This window comes from Bombina bombina, chromosome 6 (assembly GCF_027579735.1).
Source record: "Bombina bombina isolate aBomBom1 chromosome 6, aBomBom1.pri, whole genome shotgun sequence".
Classification (NCBI taxonomy): Eukaryota; Metazoa; Chordata; class Amphibia; order Anura; family Bombinatoridae; genus Bombina; species Bombina bombina.
The window spans coordinates 526645692-526663786 of NC_069504.1; the positions used below are offsets into that span (position 1 = coordinate 526645692).

The 18095-nt window shown below is 41.1% G+C and overlaps 1 protein-coding gene across 1 annotated transcript in view; it reads right to left on the minus strand.

Annotated features, from left to right (window-relative positions):
- The window catches only part of TRPM7 (transient receptor potential cation channel subfamily M member 7), a 626812-nt gene that overhangs the window by 157435 nt on the left and 451282 nt on the right, over nucleotides 1-18095 (minus strand). The gene's annotated exons all lie outside the window — the stretch shown is intronic.

Here is an 18095-nt window from a genome sequence, read left to right on the forward strand (position 1 = left end):
CGTTATGAAACTTCGTTTTGGAGAAAATATAGGTCAGTAGGTTTTAATTAATGTTTATTAACTTTAATATGTTAGTTGTTTAGCTTAAAAATTATAACAGAAAGTAATCCTTTAATATTCACTTGGAGAAATTAGTACAATTGTTATCATGTTATGTTATTATTATGTATTTCAATATTTTAAAAAAGTAAAATATTTAATTTGTGGTAAAGAATTTAACGGTGCACACCCTTTGAATGAAAAAAAAAGTATGAGATGATTTCTTTGGGTGCATTAACCAAAATGCACTTAAATTGATGGGTAAAAACAAGGAGTTCAAACAACTAAAAACTACATAAGAGCAGTGTAAAATGTCTGAGCAAAGAAGGGGTTAGTAAAACTAACCTACATCACTAGAAATGAGAAGTGTGGGTTCCCAGCTGTACCACTCAACTCCACCTCGTTTTTCAGCAAAGCTTAGCACTCTATTTGCCAATTTTTTCATTTGTCCCCTGTCTTTTATTCATTGCACACAGTGGGAGTTAGTGCAGTAACAGGGCAGGTCTGTTTGTCCCATTAGGCTGGGTTTTACCTTCTATGATTACAGCTGGCCTGTCATGATCTGCAACCAGTCTGTGAACACTTCTCACCAATGTCACTGTTGCTACACTCCTTACCACTTGTAATCCTAAACTGATCATACATTTCTAGCTCCTAAATATTCAAGTTTTCAGTTACTAATTTTGAATGAATATTATAGATATAGAAACCTAAATTTGAAAGTTTTAAGAAGTTGAAGTGAAATGCGGATCCATTAAATTATGTTAAAAATATAAATATAAATATAAATAACCACTCTTAGCCTTGCATTTAATATGGTGTATTTTGGCTGTAAATGTATTTTCTTTCCAATGGCATGGAGAGTCCACAAATCCATTCTAATTACTAGTGGGAATTCAACGCCTGGCCACCAGGAGGAGGCAAAGAACACCCCAGCAGAGCTATAACACCTTCTAAAAATTGTTTAAACTAACTTATACTTACTAATAATAACAAACTAACGCCTAGATTTAGAGTTTGGCGTTAGCCTTCAAAAGCAGCGTTAAGGGGTCCTAACGCTGCTTTTTAACACGCCCGCTGGTATTTAGAGTCAGACAGGAAAGGGTCTACCGCTCACTTTCTTTACGTCAATTGCGTATCCTATCTTTTCAATGGGATTTGCCTAACGCTGGTATTTGGAGTCTTGGAAGAAGTGAGCGGTAGAGCCTCTTCCGACAAGACTCCTACCGCCAAAAAAAGTCAGTAGTTAAGAGTTTTATGGGCTAATGCCGGAACATAAAGCTCTAAACTACAGTGCTACAAAGTACACTAACATCCATAAACTACCTATGTACCCCTAAACCGAGCCCCCCCCCCCACATCACAAACCCTCTAATAAAAATTTTTAACCCCTAATCTGCCAACCGGACACCGTCGCCACCTACATTATAGCTATGAACCCCTAATCTGCTGCACCTAACATCGCGGACACTTACTTTATATTTATTAACCCCTAATCTGCCCCCCCCAACGTCGCCGTCACCTAACTACAATTATTAACCCCTAATCTGCCGACCAGACCTCGCCTCCACTATAATAAATGTATTAAACCCTAAACCGCCACACTACCGCCTCGCAAACTCTATAATAAATTGTATTAACCCCTAATCTGCCCCCCCCCACGTCGCCGTCACCTAACTACAATTATTAACCCCTAATCTGCCGACCAGACCTCGCCGCCACTATAATAAATGTATTAAACCCTAAACCGCCACACTACCGCCTCGCAAACACTATAATAAATTGTATTAACCCCTAATCTGCCCCCCCTAACATCGCCGCCACCTACCTACAATTATTAACCCCTAATCTCCCGCCCTCAATGTCGCCGCTACTATAATAAAGTTATTAACCCCTAAACCTAAGTCTAACCCTAACCCTAACACCCCCCTAACAAATATAATTTAAATACAACAAAATAATATTCCTATAATTAAATAAATTAATCCTATTTAAAACTAAATACTTACCTAGAAAATAAACCCTAATATAGCTACAATATAACTAATAATTACATTGTAGCTATTTTAGGATTTATATTTATTTTACAGGCAACTCTGTATTTATTTTAACTAGGTACAATAGCTATTAAATAGTTAATAACTATTTAATAGCTACCTAGTTAACATAAGTACACAATTACCTGTAAAACAGAATTTATGCTTACCTGATAAATTACTTTCTCTTGTGATGTATCGAGTCCACGGATTCATCCTTTACTTGTGGGATATTCTCCTTCCCAACAGGAAGTGGCAAAGAGAGCACACAGCAGAGCTGTCCATATAGCTCCCCCTCTAGCTCCACCCCCCAGTCATTCAACCGAAGGTTAGGAAGAAAAAGGAAAAACCATAGGGTGCAGTGGTGGCTGTAGTTTAAACAAAAACACTACCTGACTTAATAGCCAGGGCGGGCCGTGGACTCGATACATCACAAGAGAAAGTAATTTATCTGGTAAGCATAAATTCTGTTTTCTCTTGTAAGATGTATCGAGTCCACGGATTCATCCTTTACTTGTGGGATACCAATACCAAAGCTTTAGGACATGGATTAAGTGAGGGAACAAGACAGGTACCTTAAACGGAAGGCACCACTGCTTGTAAAACCTTTCTCCCAAAAATAGCCTCCGAAGAAGCAAAAGTATCGAATTTGTAAAATTTGGAAAAAGTATGCAGCGAAGACCAAGTCGCTGCCTTACAAATCTGTTCAACAGAAGCCTCATTTTTAAAAGCCCATGTGGAAGCAACTGCTCTGGTAGAATGAGCAGTAATTGTTTCGGGAGGCTGCTGGCCAGCAGTCTCATAGGCCAAACGGATGATGCTTTTCAGCCAAAAGGAAAGAGAGGTAGCAGTCGCCTTCTGACCTCTCCTCTTACCAGAATAGATAACAAACAATGAAGGTGTTTGTCTGAAATCCTTAGTTGCTTGTAAATAAAACTTTAAAGCATGAACCACATGAAGATTGTGTAACAGACGTTCCTTCTTCGAAGAAGGATTAGGACACAGAGAAGGAACAACAATTTCCTGGTTAACATTCTTATTAGACACAACCTTAGGAAGAAAACCGGGTTTGGTGCGCAAAACTACCTTATCTGCATGGAAAACCAGGTAAGGTAAATCACACTGTAAAGCAGATAACTCTGAAACTCCTCGAGCAGAAGAGATAGCTACCAAAAACAAAACTTTCCAAGATAAAAGCTTAATATCTATGGAATGTAAAGGTTCAAACGGAACCCCTTGCAGAACTGAAAGAACTAAATTCAGACTCCATGGCGGAGCCACAGGTCTATATACAGGCTTGATTCTGACTAAAGCCTGACTAAACGTTTGAACGTCTGGTACCTTTGCCAGACGTTTGTGTAAAAGAATAGACAAAACAGATATCTGTCCTTTTAAGGAAATAGCTGATAATCCTTTCTCCAATCCTTCTTGGAGAAAGGACAATATCCTGGGAATCCTAATCTTACTCCAGGAGTAACCTTTGGATTCACACCAAAAAATATATTTTCGCCAAATCTTATGGTAGATTTTCCTGGTGACAGGCTTTTCTAGCCTGAATCAGGGTATCAATAACCGACTCAGAGAAACCACGCTTTGATAGAATTAGGCGTTCAATCTCCAAGCAGTCAGAAGCAGAGAAATTAGATTTGGATGCTTGAAAGGACCTTGTATTAGAAGGTCCTGCCTCACTGGTAGTGTCCATGTTGGACAGATGACATGTTCACTAGGTCTGCATACCAGGTCCTGGGTGGCCACGCAGGTGCTATCAGAACCACTGAAGCCCTCTCCTGCTTGATTCTGGCAACCAGACTAGGGAGGAGAGGAAACGGTGGAAAAACATAGGCCAGATTGAAGGACCAAGGCGCTGCTAGAGCATCTATAAGTACCGCCTGGGGATCCCGGGACCTGGACCCGTAAAGAGGAAGTTTGGTGTTCTGACGGGACGCCATCAGATCCAATTCTGGAGTGCCCCATAGCTGAGTCAGCTGGGCAAATACCTCCGGGTGGAGTTCCCACTCCCCCTGGGTGAAAAGTCTGACGACTTAGAAAATCCGCCTCCCGGTTGTCTACTCCTGGGATGTGAATTGCTGAGAGATGGCAGGAGTGATCCACCGCCCACCTGATTATTTTGGTTACCTCCGTCATTGCTAGGGAACTCCTTGTTCCCCCTTGATGATTGACGTAAGCTACAGTCGTGATGTTGTCCGACTGAAATCTGATGAATTTGGCCGCAGCTAGCTGAGGCCATGCCTGAAGCGCGTTGAATATCGCCCTCAGTTCCAGAATATTTATCGGGAGAAGAGCTTCTTACCGAGACCATAAGCCCTGAGCTTTCAGGGAGTCCCAGACTGCACCCCAGCCCAACAGACTGGCGTCGGTCGTTACAATGATCCACTCTGGTCTGCGGAAACACATTCCCTGAGACAGGTGATCCTGAGACAACCACCAGAGAAGAGAATCTCTGGTTCACTGGTCCAGCTGTATTTGAGGAGACAAATCTGCATAATCCCCATTCCACTGTTTGAGCATGCATAGTTGCAGTGGTCTGAGGTGTATCCGTGCAAAAGGGACTATGTCCATTGCCGCTACCATTAGTCCGATTGTCTCCATGCACTGAGCTACAGATGGCCGAGGAATGGAATGAAGGACTCAGAAAATGGTTAAGAGTTTTAACTTTCTGACCTCCGTCAGAAATATTTTCATATCTACCGAGTCTATCAGAGTTCCTAGGAAGGAAACTCTTGTGAGGGGGGAGAGAGAACTCTTTTTGATATTCACCTTTCACCCGTGAGACTTTAGAAAGGCCAATACGATTTCCGTGTGAGACTTGGCTCTTTGGAAAGTCGACGCCTGAATTAAGATGTCGTCTAGATAAGGCACCACTGCTATGCCCCGTGGTCTTAGAACCGCCAGGAGGGACCCTAGCCCCTTTGTGAAAATTCGGGGAGCAGTGGCCAACCCAAAAGGAAGAGCCACGAACTGGTAATGCTTGTCCAGAAAGGCGAACCTGAGAAACTGGTGATGATCTTTGTGGATAGGAATGTGCAGATACGCATCCTTTAAATCCACGGTGGTCATATATTGACCCTCCTGGATCATTGGTAAGATTGTCCGAATGGTCTCCATCTTGAATGATGGGACTCTGAGGAATTTGTTTAGAATTTTGAGATCCAGGATTGGTCTGAAAGTTCCTTCTTTCTTTGGAACCACAAACAGGTTTGAGTAAAAACTCAGCCCTTGTTTCGCAATTGGAACTGGGCGGGTCACTCCCATTGTAAGTAGGTCTTCTACACAGCGTAAGAACGCCTCTTTCTTTGTCTGGTCTGTAGACAGACGAGAAATGTGGAACCTTCCCCTTGGAGGGGAGTCCTTGAATTCTAGAAGATATCCCTGGGATACAATCTCTAAGGCCCAGGGATCGTGTACATCTCTTGCCCAGGCCTGAGCAAAGAGAGAGAGTCTGCCCACTACTAGATCCGGTCCCGGATCTGGGGCTACCCCATCATGCTGTCTTGGAGGCAGCTGCAGGCTTCTTGGCCTGTTTACCCTTGTTCCAGCCCTGGTAAGGTTTCCAGGCTGCCCTGGGTTGTGAAGCGTTACCCTCTTGCTTTGCAGCAGGGGAGGATGAAGCGAGACCGCTCCTGAAATTCCGAAAGGAACGAAAATTATTTTGTTTGTTCTTTGTCTTGAAGGACTTGTCCTGGGGGAGAGCATGGCCTTTTCCCCCAGTGATTTCTGAAATAATCTCTTTCAATTCAGGCCCGAAGAGGGTCTTTCCTTTGAAAGGGATGTTCAATAGTTTGGATTTTGACGACACATCGGCCGACCAGGACTTTAGCCATAGCACCCTGTGCGCTAAAATGGCGAAACCTGAATTCTTTGCCGCTAACTTAGCTAGTTGGAAAGCGGCATCTGTGATAAAAGAATTAGCCAGCTTAAGAACCTTAATTCTGTCCATAATGTCCTCATATGAGGTCTCCGTCTGGAGCGCATCTTCCAGCGCCTCGAACCAGAAAGAAGCTGCAGTAGTTACAGGAACAATGCACGCAATAGGTTGGAGAAGAAAACCTTGTTGAACAAAAATTTTCTTAAGTAAACCCTCTAATTTTTTAACCATAGGGTCTTTAAAAGCACAACTGTCTTCAATTGGTATAGTTGTGCGTTTAGCAAGTGAAGAAACAGCCCCCTCCACCTTAGGGACCGTCTGCCACAAGTCCTGCATGGGGTTAGATATGGGGAACATTTTCTTAAATACAGGAGGGGGAACGAAGTGAATACCTGGTCTATCCCACTCCCTAGTAACGATATCCGCAATCCTCTTAGGGACCGGGAACACATCAGTGTAAACAGGAACTTCTAGATACTTGTCCATTTTACACAATTTCTCTGGAACCACCATAGGGTCGCAGTCATCCAGAGTAACTAATACCTCCCTGAGCAATAAGCGGAGGTGTTCTAGTTTAAATTTAAAAGCCAAAGTATCTGAATCTGCCTGAGGAGAAACCTTTTCTGAATCGGAAATTTCTCCCTCAGACAGCACATCCCTCGCCCCCACTTCAGAGTGTTGTGAGGGTACATCGGATACGGCTACTAAAGCGTCAGATTGCTCAGTATCTGTTCTTAAAACAGAGCTAGCACGCTTTGCAGGTAACACGGGCAGTTTAGATAAGAACACTGAAAGGGTATTATTCATAACTGCCGCCAAGTCTTGCAAGGTAAAAGAGTTAGACGCACTAGAGGTGCTAGGCGTCGCTTGAGCGGGCGTAACTGGTTGTGACACTTGGGGCGAGGTTGACGGGCTAACCTCGTTACCTTCTGTCTGAGAATCATCTTGGGCCACATTTTTAAGTGCAACAATATGTTCTTTAACGTGTATAGACATATCAGTACAAGTGGGACACATTCTGAGAGGGGGTTCCACCATGGCTTCTAAACACATTGAACAAGGATTTTCCTTGGTGTCAGACATGTTTAACAGACTAGTAGTAATACAAACAGGCTTGGAAATCACTTTAATCAAGTAAAAACACACTTTGAAAAAAACCTTACTGTGCCTTCAAGAGATAAAAAAAGGCACACAATTTAGCAAAACAGTGAAAAAATGCAGTAAACTTTTCGAAATTTTTACAGTATGTACCTAAAGCATTAGTAAGATTGCACCACTAGCAATAAAAACGATTAACCCCTTAATGCCCAAACCGGATCGACAGTAAGCCAAAAAACCGGTTAAAGAAACTTCAGCACCTTGCCTGTAAGGATTCCACTCCTGGTTTTCCTTTTTTTCTTCTACAGCTCACCTTACACCTCTATTTAAGTCATGTCTCCGCCCCAAACAAGTGCTTAGTTATTAACTTCATATCAGCTAAGCTCTATGCATCCTTTTCTTAACCTGTGCATTATTTCATGAATTGAAGATATTTGCTACTACAAGTTATTGGATTACAATTACCAGCAGGAACTGCTACTACAAACTGCTACCCAGTGAACGAATTTATTTCATCTAAGTTACTTTTACTCTGAGGATTGGATCTTTTTCATCAGACACCTGCAAGCAGTACAAACCGGGACTTTCAAGGAATAACCGCAAGTAACATAAAATCTTAAGTTGCTGCCACACAGTTAACTGATATAATTGCTGCAATTGTTATCATATCGCTACTTCTGTTTCAATATAACTTTTTGTAACAAACCAGTTTCACTGTAACGCTACGGAACAGCTCTGACGTCATCAGCAGGGGAACTCCTGTGTACTTGACACGCCCCTGTCAGCAGCTGCAGATTTCTGTGTTCTCTCTCACTACATATTACTCGGTTACTACTACAATCAGGTTTAACGGTGGTTAGTCCACATAACTCTTGCTACCTATCTAAACAAAGGTCTCAATATTGAAATTCACTGCTTATCAATTCTGAATATTATTTCAGAAATCTTGTACTTCATTTTCAGTTATAGTTTGGAATATTGCTACACATTAATTGTAGCTTATCACTACAAACATATACTCATACTTCAATTCATCATATATTAAAACTCACTCTGAATCATCACAGCCTATGCTGAAATAATAGTCTGTATTTCAAAGTGAAACATTCACACTTTAAGGCAGTTGAGATCCAACATAATAAAACTCATTACAGAATAACTAAGCCATTATTATGGATCCAGCCGAACTCCCACAAATTGTCTTTAACCTGTCACAAAGGGTAGACCAACTCAGCCAGGGTCTAAGAGAATTACAATTGGAAAATGAGACTTTGAGAAACGTTATAAAAGATTCCATTAATCCTAAGCTACCAGCCCAAGAGACCTCTCCTGAACCCTTTGTTGCTCCTCCAGAATATTTTCAAGGAGACAGAAATCAATACCGCCACTTTAAGAATGCTTGCCTTCTTAATTTTTCTCTCAAGCCTAGGACCTATCCAAATGATAGGGTGAAAGTTCTCTGCATGATAAGCTATTTAAGGGGAGAACCCCGTATATGGGCTGACACACTATTTGAAACTAATAATCCGGTACTATCATCCTTTTCGGCATTTCTTGACGTCATGGATGAATTGTATAATGATACCAACCTCCAAATTACAGCTGAGAGCAAAATGAGGAAACTTAAACAAGGTTCCAGACCTGTGGAATATTACATAACTGAGTTCAAACAGTACTCCATTGACTCCCAATGGAATGCCATAGCCCTCAGAAATCAATTTAGGCTCGGTCTTTCCGATGCAGTCAAGGATGAATTAGCCAGAACAGAATTGCCAGAGACACTTGAGGCTCTTATGAAATTAAGTAGCCATATCGATAGAAGATTAAGGGAGAGAAGATCAGAACGACAATACTCAGACCAGCCATACAAAAAGGAAAAGGTTCCCAGTCCTAACCAACCTACTCTTAGGTCTACTAGTCCCAGCGGAGCTGAAGCTATGGATATCAGCATCTTCAGGGGTCCGCTATCACCGGATGAACGTATGAGAAGAAAGACCCGGGGCCTTTGCATGTATTGTGGTGATTCAGCTCACAGTCTTAAGGACTGCCCTATCATACCTCAGAAAAAGAACAGTAAGTGTAGCACTAACTTTACCTCTCAAGTAGTACTTAATAAACCACTTCACTGTTCTCTACTTTTGTCTTTACAGTGGGCAAGTAAACAGATCTCAGTCCCTGCTATCGTTGACACCGGAGCTCAAGGCAACTACATTGACAGCTCATTAGTCTCTATCAATAAAATACCACTGATTAAGAAATTGTCTCCTATTTCTCTTCGTGTTGTTGATGGCTCTGAGATTTCTTCTGGACCTATTACACATCATACCATTCCTCTTTCTGTCACAACATTAAACAATCATCATGAACATCTCTCTTTTGATGTGATTACATCTCCATTATTTCCAATTGTTCTTGGGTTGGCTTGGCTACAACTACATGAACCTCAGATCAGTTGGAAATCTTTAGACATACATTTAAACTCTCAATATTGCCAACAAACTTGTATTAGGCAGTCACTACTTTCTCTGAACCCCACTCCTGACATTCTTGTACCAATTGAATACAGTCACTTTGCTGAGGTTTTCAGTAAAAAAGAGGCTGAAACACTTCCTCCTCATCGATCCTATGACTGCCCCATAGAGTTAAAACCAGGTACAACTCCACCTATAGGACATTTATATCCTCTATGTCAATCCGAATTAGACCATCTGAAAAGCTATTTAGATGAGAATTTGAAGAAAGGATTCATTCGTCCTTCTGTCTCACCAGCTGGTGCTGGTATGTTTTTTGTCCGAAACAAGGATAACTCTTTACGCCCTATTATCGATTTTAGACAACTAAATAAGATCACCATAAAAAATCGCTACCCACTGCCACTCATTCCGGAACTCATAGAGAGACTAAGACATGCCACTATCTATACTAAATTGGATCTGAGGGGCGCATACAACCTTGTACGCATCAGAGAGGGGGATGAATGGCTCACGGCTTTTAGAACAAGATATGGGTTGTATGAATACCTAGTTATGCCTTTCGGACTCACCAACGCACCAGCAACCTTCCAATTCTTTATAAATGACATTTTTCATGATTTACTCGATATTTGTGTCATAGTTTATTTAGATGATATTCTGATTTATTCCTCCAATACTACTGACCACATCAAACACGTTAGTTGGGTTTTATCTCGTCTCCAGGTTCACCGACTTTATGCCAAACTGGAAAAATGCATTTTTCATACTACAACCATAGATTTCCTGGGTTATTCCATCAGCCCTGAAGGCATTCAAATGCAAGAAGGAAAAGTTGAGGCAGTAAAATCCTGGCCAACTCCTATGAACAGAAAAGATCTACAAAAATTCCTCGGATTCAGTAATTATTACAGGAAATTCATCCGGAATTTCTCGAGTATTTCGAAACCTCTTACCAAACTTACTAGTTCCAATTGCGTGTTCAGATGGTCGAAAGAAGCTGCTGATGCTTTCAATTTCCTCAAGGAGTCCTTTTCCTCAGCTCCTATTTTAAAGTATCCTGATCCCGATCTACAATATATATTGGAAGTGGATTCTTCGGATTATGCACTCGGTGCAGTCTTATCACAACGTAAGACACTCAAAGAACCTCTATTTCCTATCGGCTTCTTTTCAAAAATTATGTCCTCTGCAGAAATGAATTACTCCATAGGGGATAAAGAATTACTCGCCATCAAAAGAGCTTTGGAATTTTGGAGACATCTCCTAGAAAGTACATCTCATCCCATCATAATTTATACAGACCATCGTAACCTTGAGTTTCTACAGAACAACAAAACTTTATCTGGGAGACAGGTTAGATGGAGCCTCTTCTTCAGTCGTTTTGATTTCCAGATTTTGTATAGACCTGGATCGAAAAATGGAAAGGCAGATGCACTCTCCCGCAGAGATCCTAGACCCATTCCTGAATATACACCTAGTTGTATCCTACCACCCTCTAAATTCCTCGCTTCATTATCTATATCAGTTCCAGACTATGAAGCCGCCTTAGGGTTGGAAAAACAAGCACTTCTGAACTCCCTAATTAAGAAAGATGGATTATATTATCATGGTTCTCAAATTTACGTACCTGAACCACTCAGAGCACAAATTATTAAAGAACACCATGATCCTCCCTTACTTGGTCATGTAGGTATCAGACGCACTAAGGAATTAGTAAGCAGAACTTACTGGTGGCCATCCATGGAAAATTCTATCAAGCTCTACATTCAGCAATGTATTACTTGCTCAGTATCCAAACCCAAGAGAAGACCTCCCTATGGACTCCTCATGCCTTTGGACATACCCAATTCACCCTGGGCTCACATTGGTATGGATTTTATCGTAGAATTACCGCCAAGCTCTGGTTTCACCACCATTTTAGTTGTTACTGACCACTTTACTAAAATGGCACATTTCATTGCTTACCACAAGTTTCCTACTTCTTCAGAAACTGCACATTTGTTTCTGAACAACATTGTAAGGCATCACGGTTTACCGACTGTTTTGTTTACAGACAGAGGTAGCCAATTTACCTCAAGGTTTTGGAAGACACTCACTACAAGTCTGCAAATTGAACAACGGCTAAGTACTGCTTTCCACCCACAAACGAACGGACAAACTGAAAGATTGAACCAATGGCTCGAACAATACTTACGTTGCTACTGCTCATACCATCAACATAAATGGTCATCTTTTCTTGCTATGGCAGAATTTTCCTACAATAACACTATCAACAGTACCACCAATTACTCTCCCTTTTTTGCTAATTATGGGTTCAATCCTAGATTCAATTTTCAGCATTCCTCTTCTGAAAATACACCATCTGTTGACGAATTACTACAACGCCTATCTGAAAACTTCCATCATCTATCTACTAACATACAGCATGCACAAGCATCTCAGAAAAAGTATTATGACTTAAGACGTAGAGTTGCTCCAAAGTATGAAGTAGGAGACTTCGTGTGGTTGTCAACCAAAAATATCAAGTTACATCTTCCCAAGAAGAAATTGGCTAGTCTATTCATAGGCCCATTCAAGATCACTCACATAGTAAATGAGAATGCAGTTACCTTGGATCTACCTGATAATTTGGTAATACACCCTACCTTCCATGTCTCTTTACTGAAGCCTTATACGGGTCGACACCCTCCTACTCCTCTCCTTCCTCCTGATCCGGTATACCTGGACACAAACATGTACGAAGTTCAGGATCTCTTGGATTCCAGATATTATAATGGTGAACTTCAGTATCTAGTGAGATGGAAAGGGTTTTCATCTGACGAAGACTCTTGGGAGCCTCATACTCATATTGATGCTACAAGGCTTGTTGCACGTTTCCATAGACGTTTTCCCCACAGACCAAAACATCCAGCCGTGGTCGGCTTGCTTGAGGGGGGGGACGTGTAAGGATTCCACTCCTGGTTTTCCTTTTTTTCTTCTACAGCTCACCTTACACCTCTATTTAAGTCATGTCTCCGCCCCAAACAAGTGCTTAGTTATTAACTTCATATCAGTTAAGCTCTATGCATCCTTTTCTTAACCTGTGCATTATTTCATGAATTGAAGATATTTGCTACTACAAGTTATTGGATTACAATTACCAGCAGGAACTGCTACTACAAACTGCTACCCAGTGAACTAATTTATTTCATCTAAGTTACTTTTACTCTGAGGATTGGATCTTTTTCATCAGACACCTGCAAGCAGTACAAACCGGGACTTTCAAGGAATAACCGCAAGTAACATAAAATCTTAAGTTGCTGCCACACAGTTAACTGATATAATTGCTGCAATTGTTATCATATCGCTACTTCTGTTTCAATATAACTTTTTGTAACAAACCAGTTTCACTGTAACGCTACGGAACAGCTCTGACGTCATCAGCAGGGGAACTCCTGTGTACTTGACACTACCCTGTCAGCAGCTGCAGATTTCTGTGTTCTCTCTCACTACATATTACTCGGTTACTACTACAATCAGGTTTAACGGTGGTTAGTCCACATAACTCTTGCTACCTATCTAAACAAAGGTCTCAATATTGAAATTCACTGCTTATCAATTCTGAATATTATTTCAGAAATCTTGTACTTCATTTTCAGTTATAGTTTGGAATATTGCTACACATTAATTGTAGCTTATCACTACAAACATATACTCATACTTCAATTCATCATATATTAAAACTCACTCTGAATCATCACAGCCTATGCTGAAATAATAGTCTGTATTTCAAAGTGAAACATTCACACTTTAAGGCAGTTGAGATCCAACATAATAAAACTCATTACATTGCCACAGCTCTGCTGTGGCCCTACCTGCCCTTAGAAACCAGATTTGTGGCGAAAAAGCTTCTTATAGGCCCTCAAACTGCAGCAGGATGCGCATCTGAGGCGCGAAATTAGGCACCTCACTCCGGTGCTTGTGAGGCCTAAAGAAACACTCCCAAGTGTTTTAGTAATAGCCATGTGGATAACAACCCCTGAAAGAAACCCAAAGGAACCTTCAAAGTGTCTCAAAAAACGATATTTTCAATAAAAAAACGTTTGCCCTGAAGTAGTGTCAACCAGCATAAACTAGCCCTGTTATGCAAGCTTGAAATTCCATACTTAGTCTCTGAATACAGCTTACCCTTCCCTCATGGGGATATTAACAGTCTTTTCTAGCATTATCAGAGTCTTGTCTAGAAATAAATGACTGAACATACCTTATTGCAGCCTAACCTGCAAACCGTTCCCCCCAACTGAAGTTCTCTTGTACTCCTCAGTCCTGTGTGAGAACAGCAGTGGATTTTAGTTACAACATGCTAAAATCATCTTCCTCCCTGCAGAAATCTTCATCTCCCTTCTGCTAGAGAGTAAATAGTACACACCGGTACCATTTAAAATAACAAACTCTTGCTTGTAGAAAATAAAACTACAATTCTAACACCACATTCACTTTACCCTTCCGATTGCTTAGAGCCGGCAAAGAGAATGACTGGGGGGGTGGAGCTATAGGGGGAGCTATATGGACAGCTCTGCTGTGTGCTCTCTTTGCCACTTCCTGTTGGGAAGGAGAATATCCCACAAGTAAAGGATGAATCCGTGGACTCGATACATCTTACAAGAGAAAATAAATCCTAACCTAAGTTACAAATACACCTAACACTACACTATCATTAAATTAATTAAATTACCTACAATTAGCTAAACTAAAATACAATTAAATAAACTAATCTATAATAAAAAAAACCCCCACTAAATTACAGAAAATAAAAAAATATTACAAGAAGTTTAAACTAATTACACCTAATCTAAGCCCCCTAATAAAATAAAAAAGCCCCCCAAAATAATAAAATGCCCTACCTTATTCTAAATTACTAAAGTAAACAGCTCTTTTACCAGCCCTTAAAAGGGCTTTTTGCAGGGCATTGCCCCAAAGTTATCAGCTCTTTTACCTGTAAAAAAAATACAACCCCCCCAACATTAAAACCCACCACCCACATAACCCTACTCTAACCCACCCAAACCCCCCTCAAAAAAACCTAACGCTAACCCCCTGAAGATCCCCCTACCTTGAGTCGTCTTCACCCAACCGGGCCGAAATCTTCATCCAAGGTGCGCAGAGGAGGTCCTTCATCCAGTAGAAGTCTTCATCCAGGCGGCGTCTTCAATCTTCATCCATCCAGAGCCGAGCCATCTTCCAAGGAGTCGACGCGGAGCCATCCTCTTCATCCGTATTCTTCTAACACAATGACGGTACCTTTAAGTGACGTCATCCAAGATAGCGTCCCTTCAATTCCGATTGGCTGATAGGATTCTATCAGCCAATCGGAATAAAGGTAGGAAAAATCTGATTTGCTGATTCAATCAGCCAATCAGATTGAAGTTCAATCCAATTGAAGTTCAATCCAATTGGCTGATCCAATCAGCCAATCGTATTGAGCTTGCATTCTATTGGCTGATTGGAACAGCCAATAGAATGTGAGCTCAATACGGTTGGATGATTGGATCAGCCAATCCAATCATCCAACAGGTAAAAGAGCTGATTACTTTGGGGCAATGCCCCGCAAAAAGCCCTTTTAAGGGCTGGTAAAAGAGCTGATTACTTTAGTAATTTAGAATAGGGTAGGGCATTTTATTATTTTGGGGGGCTTTTTTATTTTATTAGGGGGCTTAGATTAGGTGTAATTAGTTTAAACTTCTTGTAATATTTTTTTATTTTCTGTAATTTAGTGTATGTTTTTTTTGTATTATAGATTAGTTTATTTAATCGTATTTTAGTTTAGCTAATTGTAGGTAATTTATTTAATTAATTTAATGATAGTGTATTGTTAGGTGTATTTGTAACTTAGGTTAGGATTTATTTTACAGGTAATTTTGTACTTATTTTAACTAGGTAGCTATTAAATAGTTATTAACTATTTAATAGCTATTGTACCTAGTTAAAATAAATACAAAGTTGCCTGTAAAATAAATATAAATCCTAAAATAGCTACAATGTAATTATTAGTTATATTGTAGCTATATTAGGGTTTATTTTCTAGGTATTTAGTTTTAAATAGGATTAATTTATTTAATTATAGGAATATTATTTCGTTTTATTTAAATTATATTTATGTTAGGGGGGTGTTAGGGTTAGACTTAGGTTTAGGGGTTAATAACTTTATTATAGTAGTGCCGACGTTGAGGGCGGGAGATTAAGGGTTAATAATTGTAGGTAGGTGGCGGCGATTTAAGGGAGGGCAGATTAGGGGTTAATACAATTTATTATAGTGTTTGCGAGGCGGTAGTGCGGCGGTTTAGGGGTTAATACATTTATTATAGTGGCGGCGAGGTCCGGTCGGCAGATTAGGGGTTAATAAGTGTAGATAGGTGGCAGCGACATTGGGGGGGCAGATTAGGGGGTAATAAATATAGGTGTCGGCAATGTTAGGGGCAGTAGATTAGGTGTTCACAGGGCCGGCCTTTGGGCAAGGCGGTGATGCGGCCGCCTAGGGCCCCACACCTGAGGGGGACCCGTCGCACCGGCTGCAATTAAAGTGAAGGTAAAGTTTTCAGGGTTGTAACACATCAAAGCATTTGTTAATCCTTATATAAGTGAATCGCTAACTTGTTTTCTCTATATAATTTATATTTTGCAAAATATGAAGATTTATCATTCCCTACCGTTTCCATGATTGACTCCTCCCAAACCCTATTTCCTGCTTTTCTGATCTTTGACGTATAGAGCGGTCCCACCCGCTCTATACATCTCTCTAAAGCGCGTTCACGACATCCCTCTCCACTGCGCATGCGCTAACCGGCAACCCCTTCTGAATTGCGCATGCATTAAATTAATGAAAACAAACAGTTGAAACCAGCTCCACTAGCCATGTGCCCCCTTACCACACTTCCGACACAAACAGCGATATCTGTTTACTTCATGTGTCCGTGGTATCTCTACGAGGCTGGTGTTCCTGTGGAGCTGGAAACTCTACTCCTCCTCTTTTCGGGGGTGTGTGTCTGTCTTGTCCAATCACATTGCAGGATACCGGTTTCATCAGGCGGCTCAGCTGATTCCAGGCAGGTACACAAAGAAAATGTTCGCCAGATAAAGGATATATTAAAACTCACTTTAAATTAGCATCTTTAAAATTGCACAGTCTTTGTAGTACTGCAACAGAGTAAAGAAATGACACAAGCACACTGGCGTAGCACAGAACGGCTTAAACAGCTGTAGTCATAGCCTGATTTCTTTACTCTGTTGCAGTACTCCAAAGACTGTGTCATTTTAAAGATGCTAATAAAGACTGAGTTTTATCTGGCGAACATTTTCTTTGTCTACCTGCTTGGAATCAGATGAGCCGCCAGATGAAACCGGGTAAAAGTAATTTTCTCACCGCATGTAGCCGTCCGTATTGTCTGTAGAAATAAAAGCCTAGCTCTTATTATTTTTCAAGATAAAATTACGCATGCGCGAATCTGGAGCGCGCGTGGAGTCAGAGGAGGAAAGAAAAAATATAGCGCATGCGCATATTGTAAAGGAGGCTAATGACGTTGTTTGACGGCCGCCTAACGGCCAGATTTTCAATAGGCTAACATAAAAACGTGATCCATACAGGAAAAAAAAAAAAAAAATCGGGTTGAATTTGCAGACCATCAAACAGTGAGTAAAAAAGGACATAACTTTATTTACACTCATAATTAAAAAAAATGATGAATTAAACTCATATTCATTTTGAGGAAAGTATATTATTCCAGATAGAGATGAAGGTAACTTTACCTTCACTTTAAACATTTTTTTATTTTTTTATTATCGTTTTTTTTTTAAAAAAAATTGGCACCTTTTTTTTCTGCCGGGAAAACACTAACAGCGTAGCGGCCAAGCGGAGGCAGTCGCACAGGTGAGGAAGGCAATCGTCCTGGGTGGGTGGCGATCTGATTGATTGGAGGATATACACTTGTATGCTCCAATCATTCAGCTAAAAGAGGTGGCCGTGGCTGGTGAGTGACTGACTGGTGCTGAGAGCCTGAGGGGACAGGAGGCGGGAGCATTGACGTGAGGTCAGACTCAGACCAGTCAGTTTGAAACAAGTCAATTTCAAGTTGAGGGCGGGAGTCAGAGACTGGAGAGAGAGAGTGGGAGTCGGACCAGACCGGAGGACCGTGTCACAGTGGAGTGAGTCACAGTGTGTAGTCTGGTGGCCGGGGCTAGTTGCTAATGCTTACCAATCTGCCTGCAGCACTGACACACAGCCTCCGATGGGGTCATAATTTTATTGCAGGGGGGGCTGGCTGGGGGCATAATAATTTTATTGCAGGAGGGGGCTGGCTGGGGGAATAATGATTTTATTGCAGGAGGGGGCTGGCTGGGGGAATAATGATTTTATTGCAGGAGGGGGCTGGCTGTGGGCATAATGATTTTATTGCAGGAGGGGGCTGGCTGTGGGCATAATGATTTTATTGCAGGAGGGGGCTGGCTGTGGGCATAATGATTTTATTGCAGGACGGGGCTGGCTAGGGCATAATGATTTTATTGCATGAGAGGGCTGGCTGGGGGCAT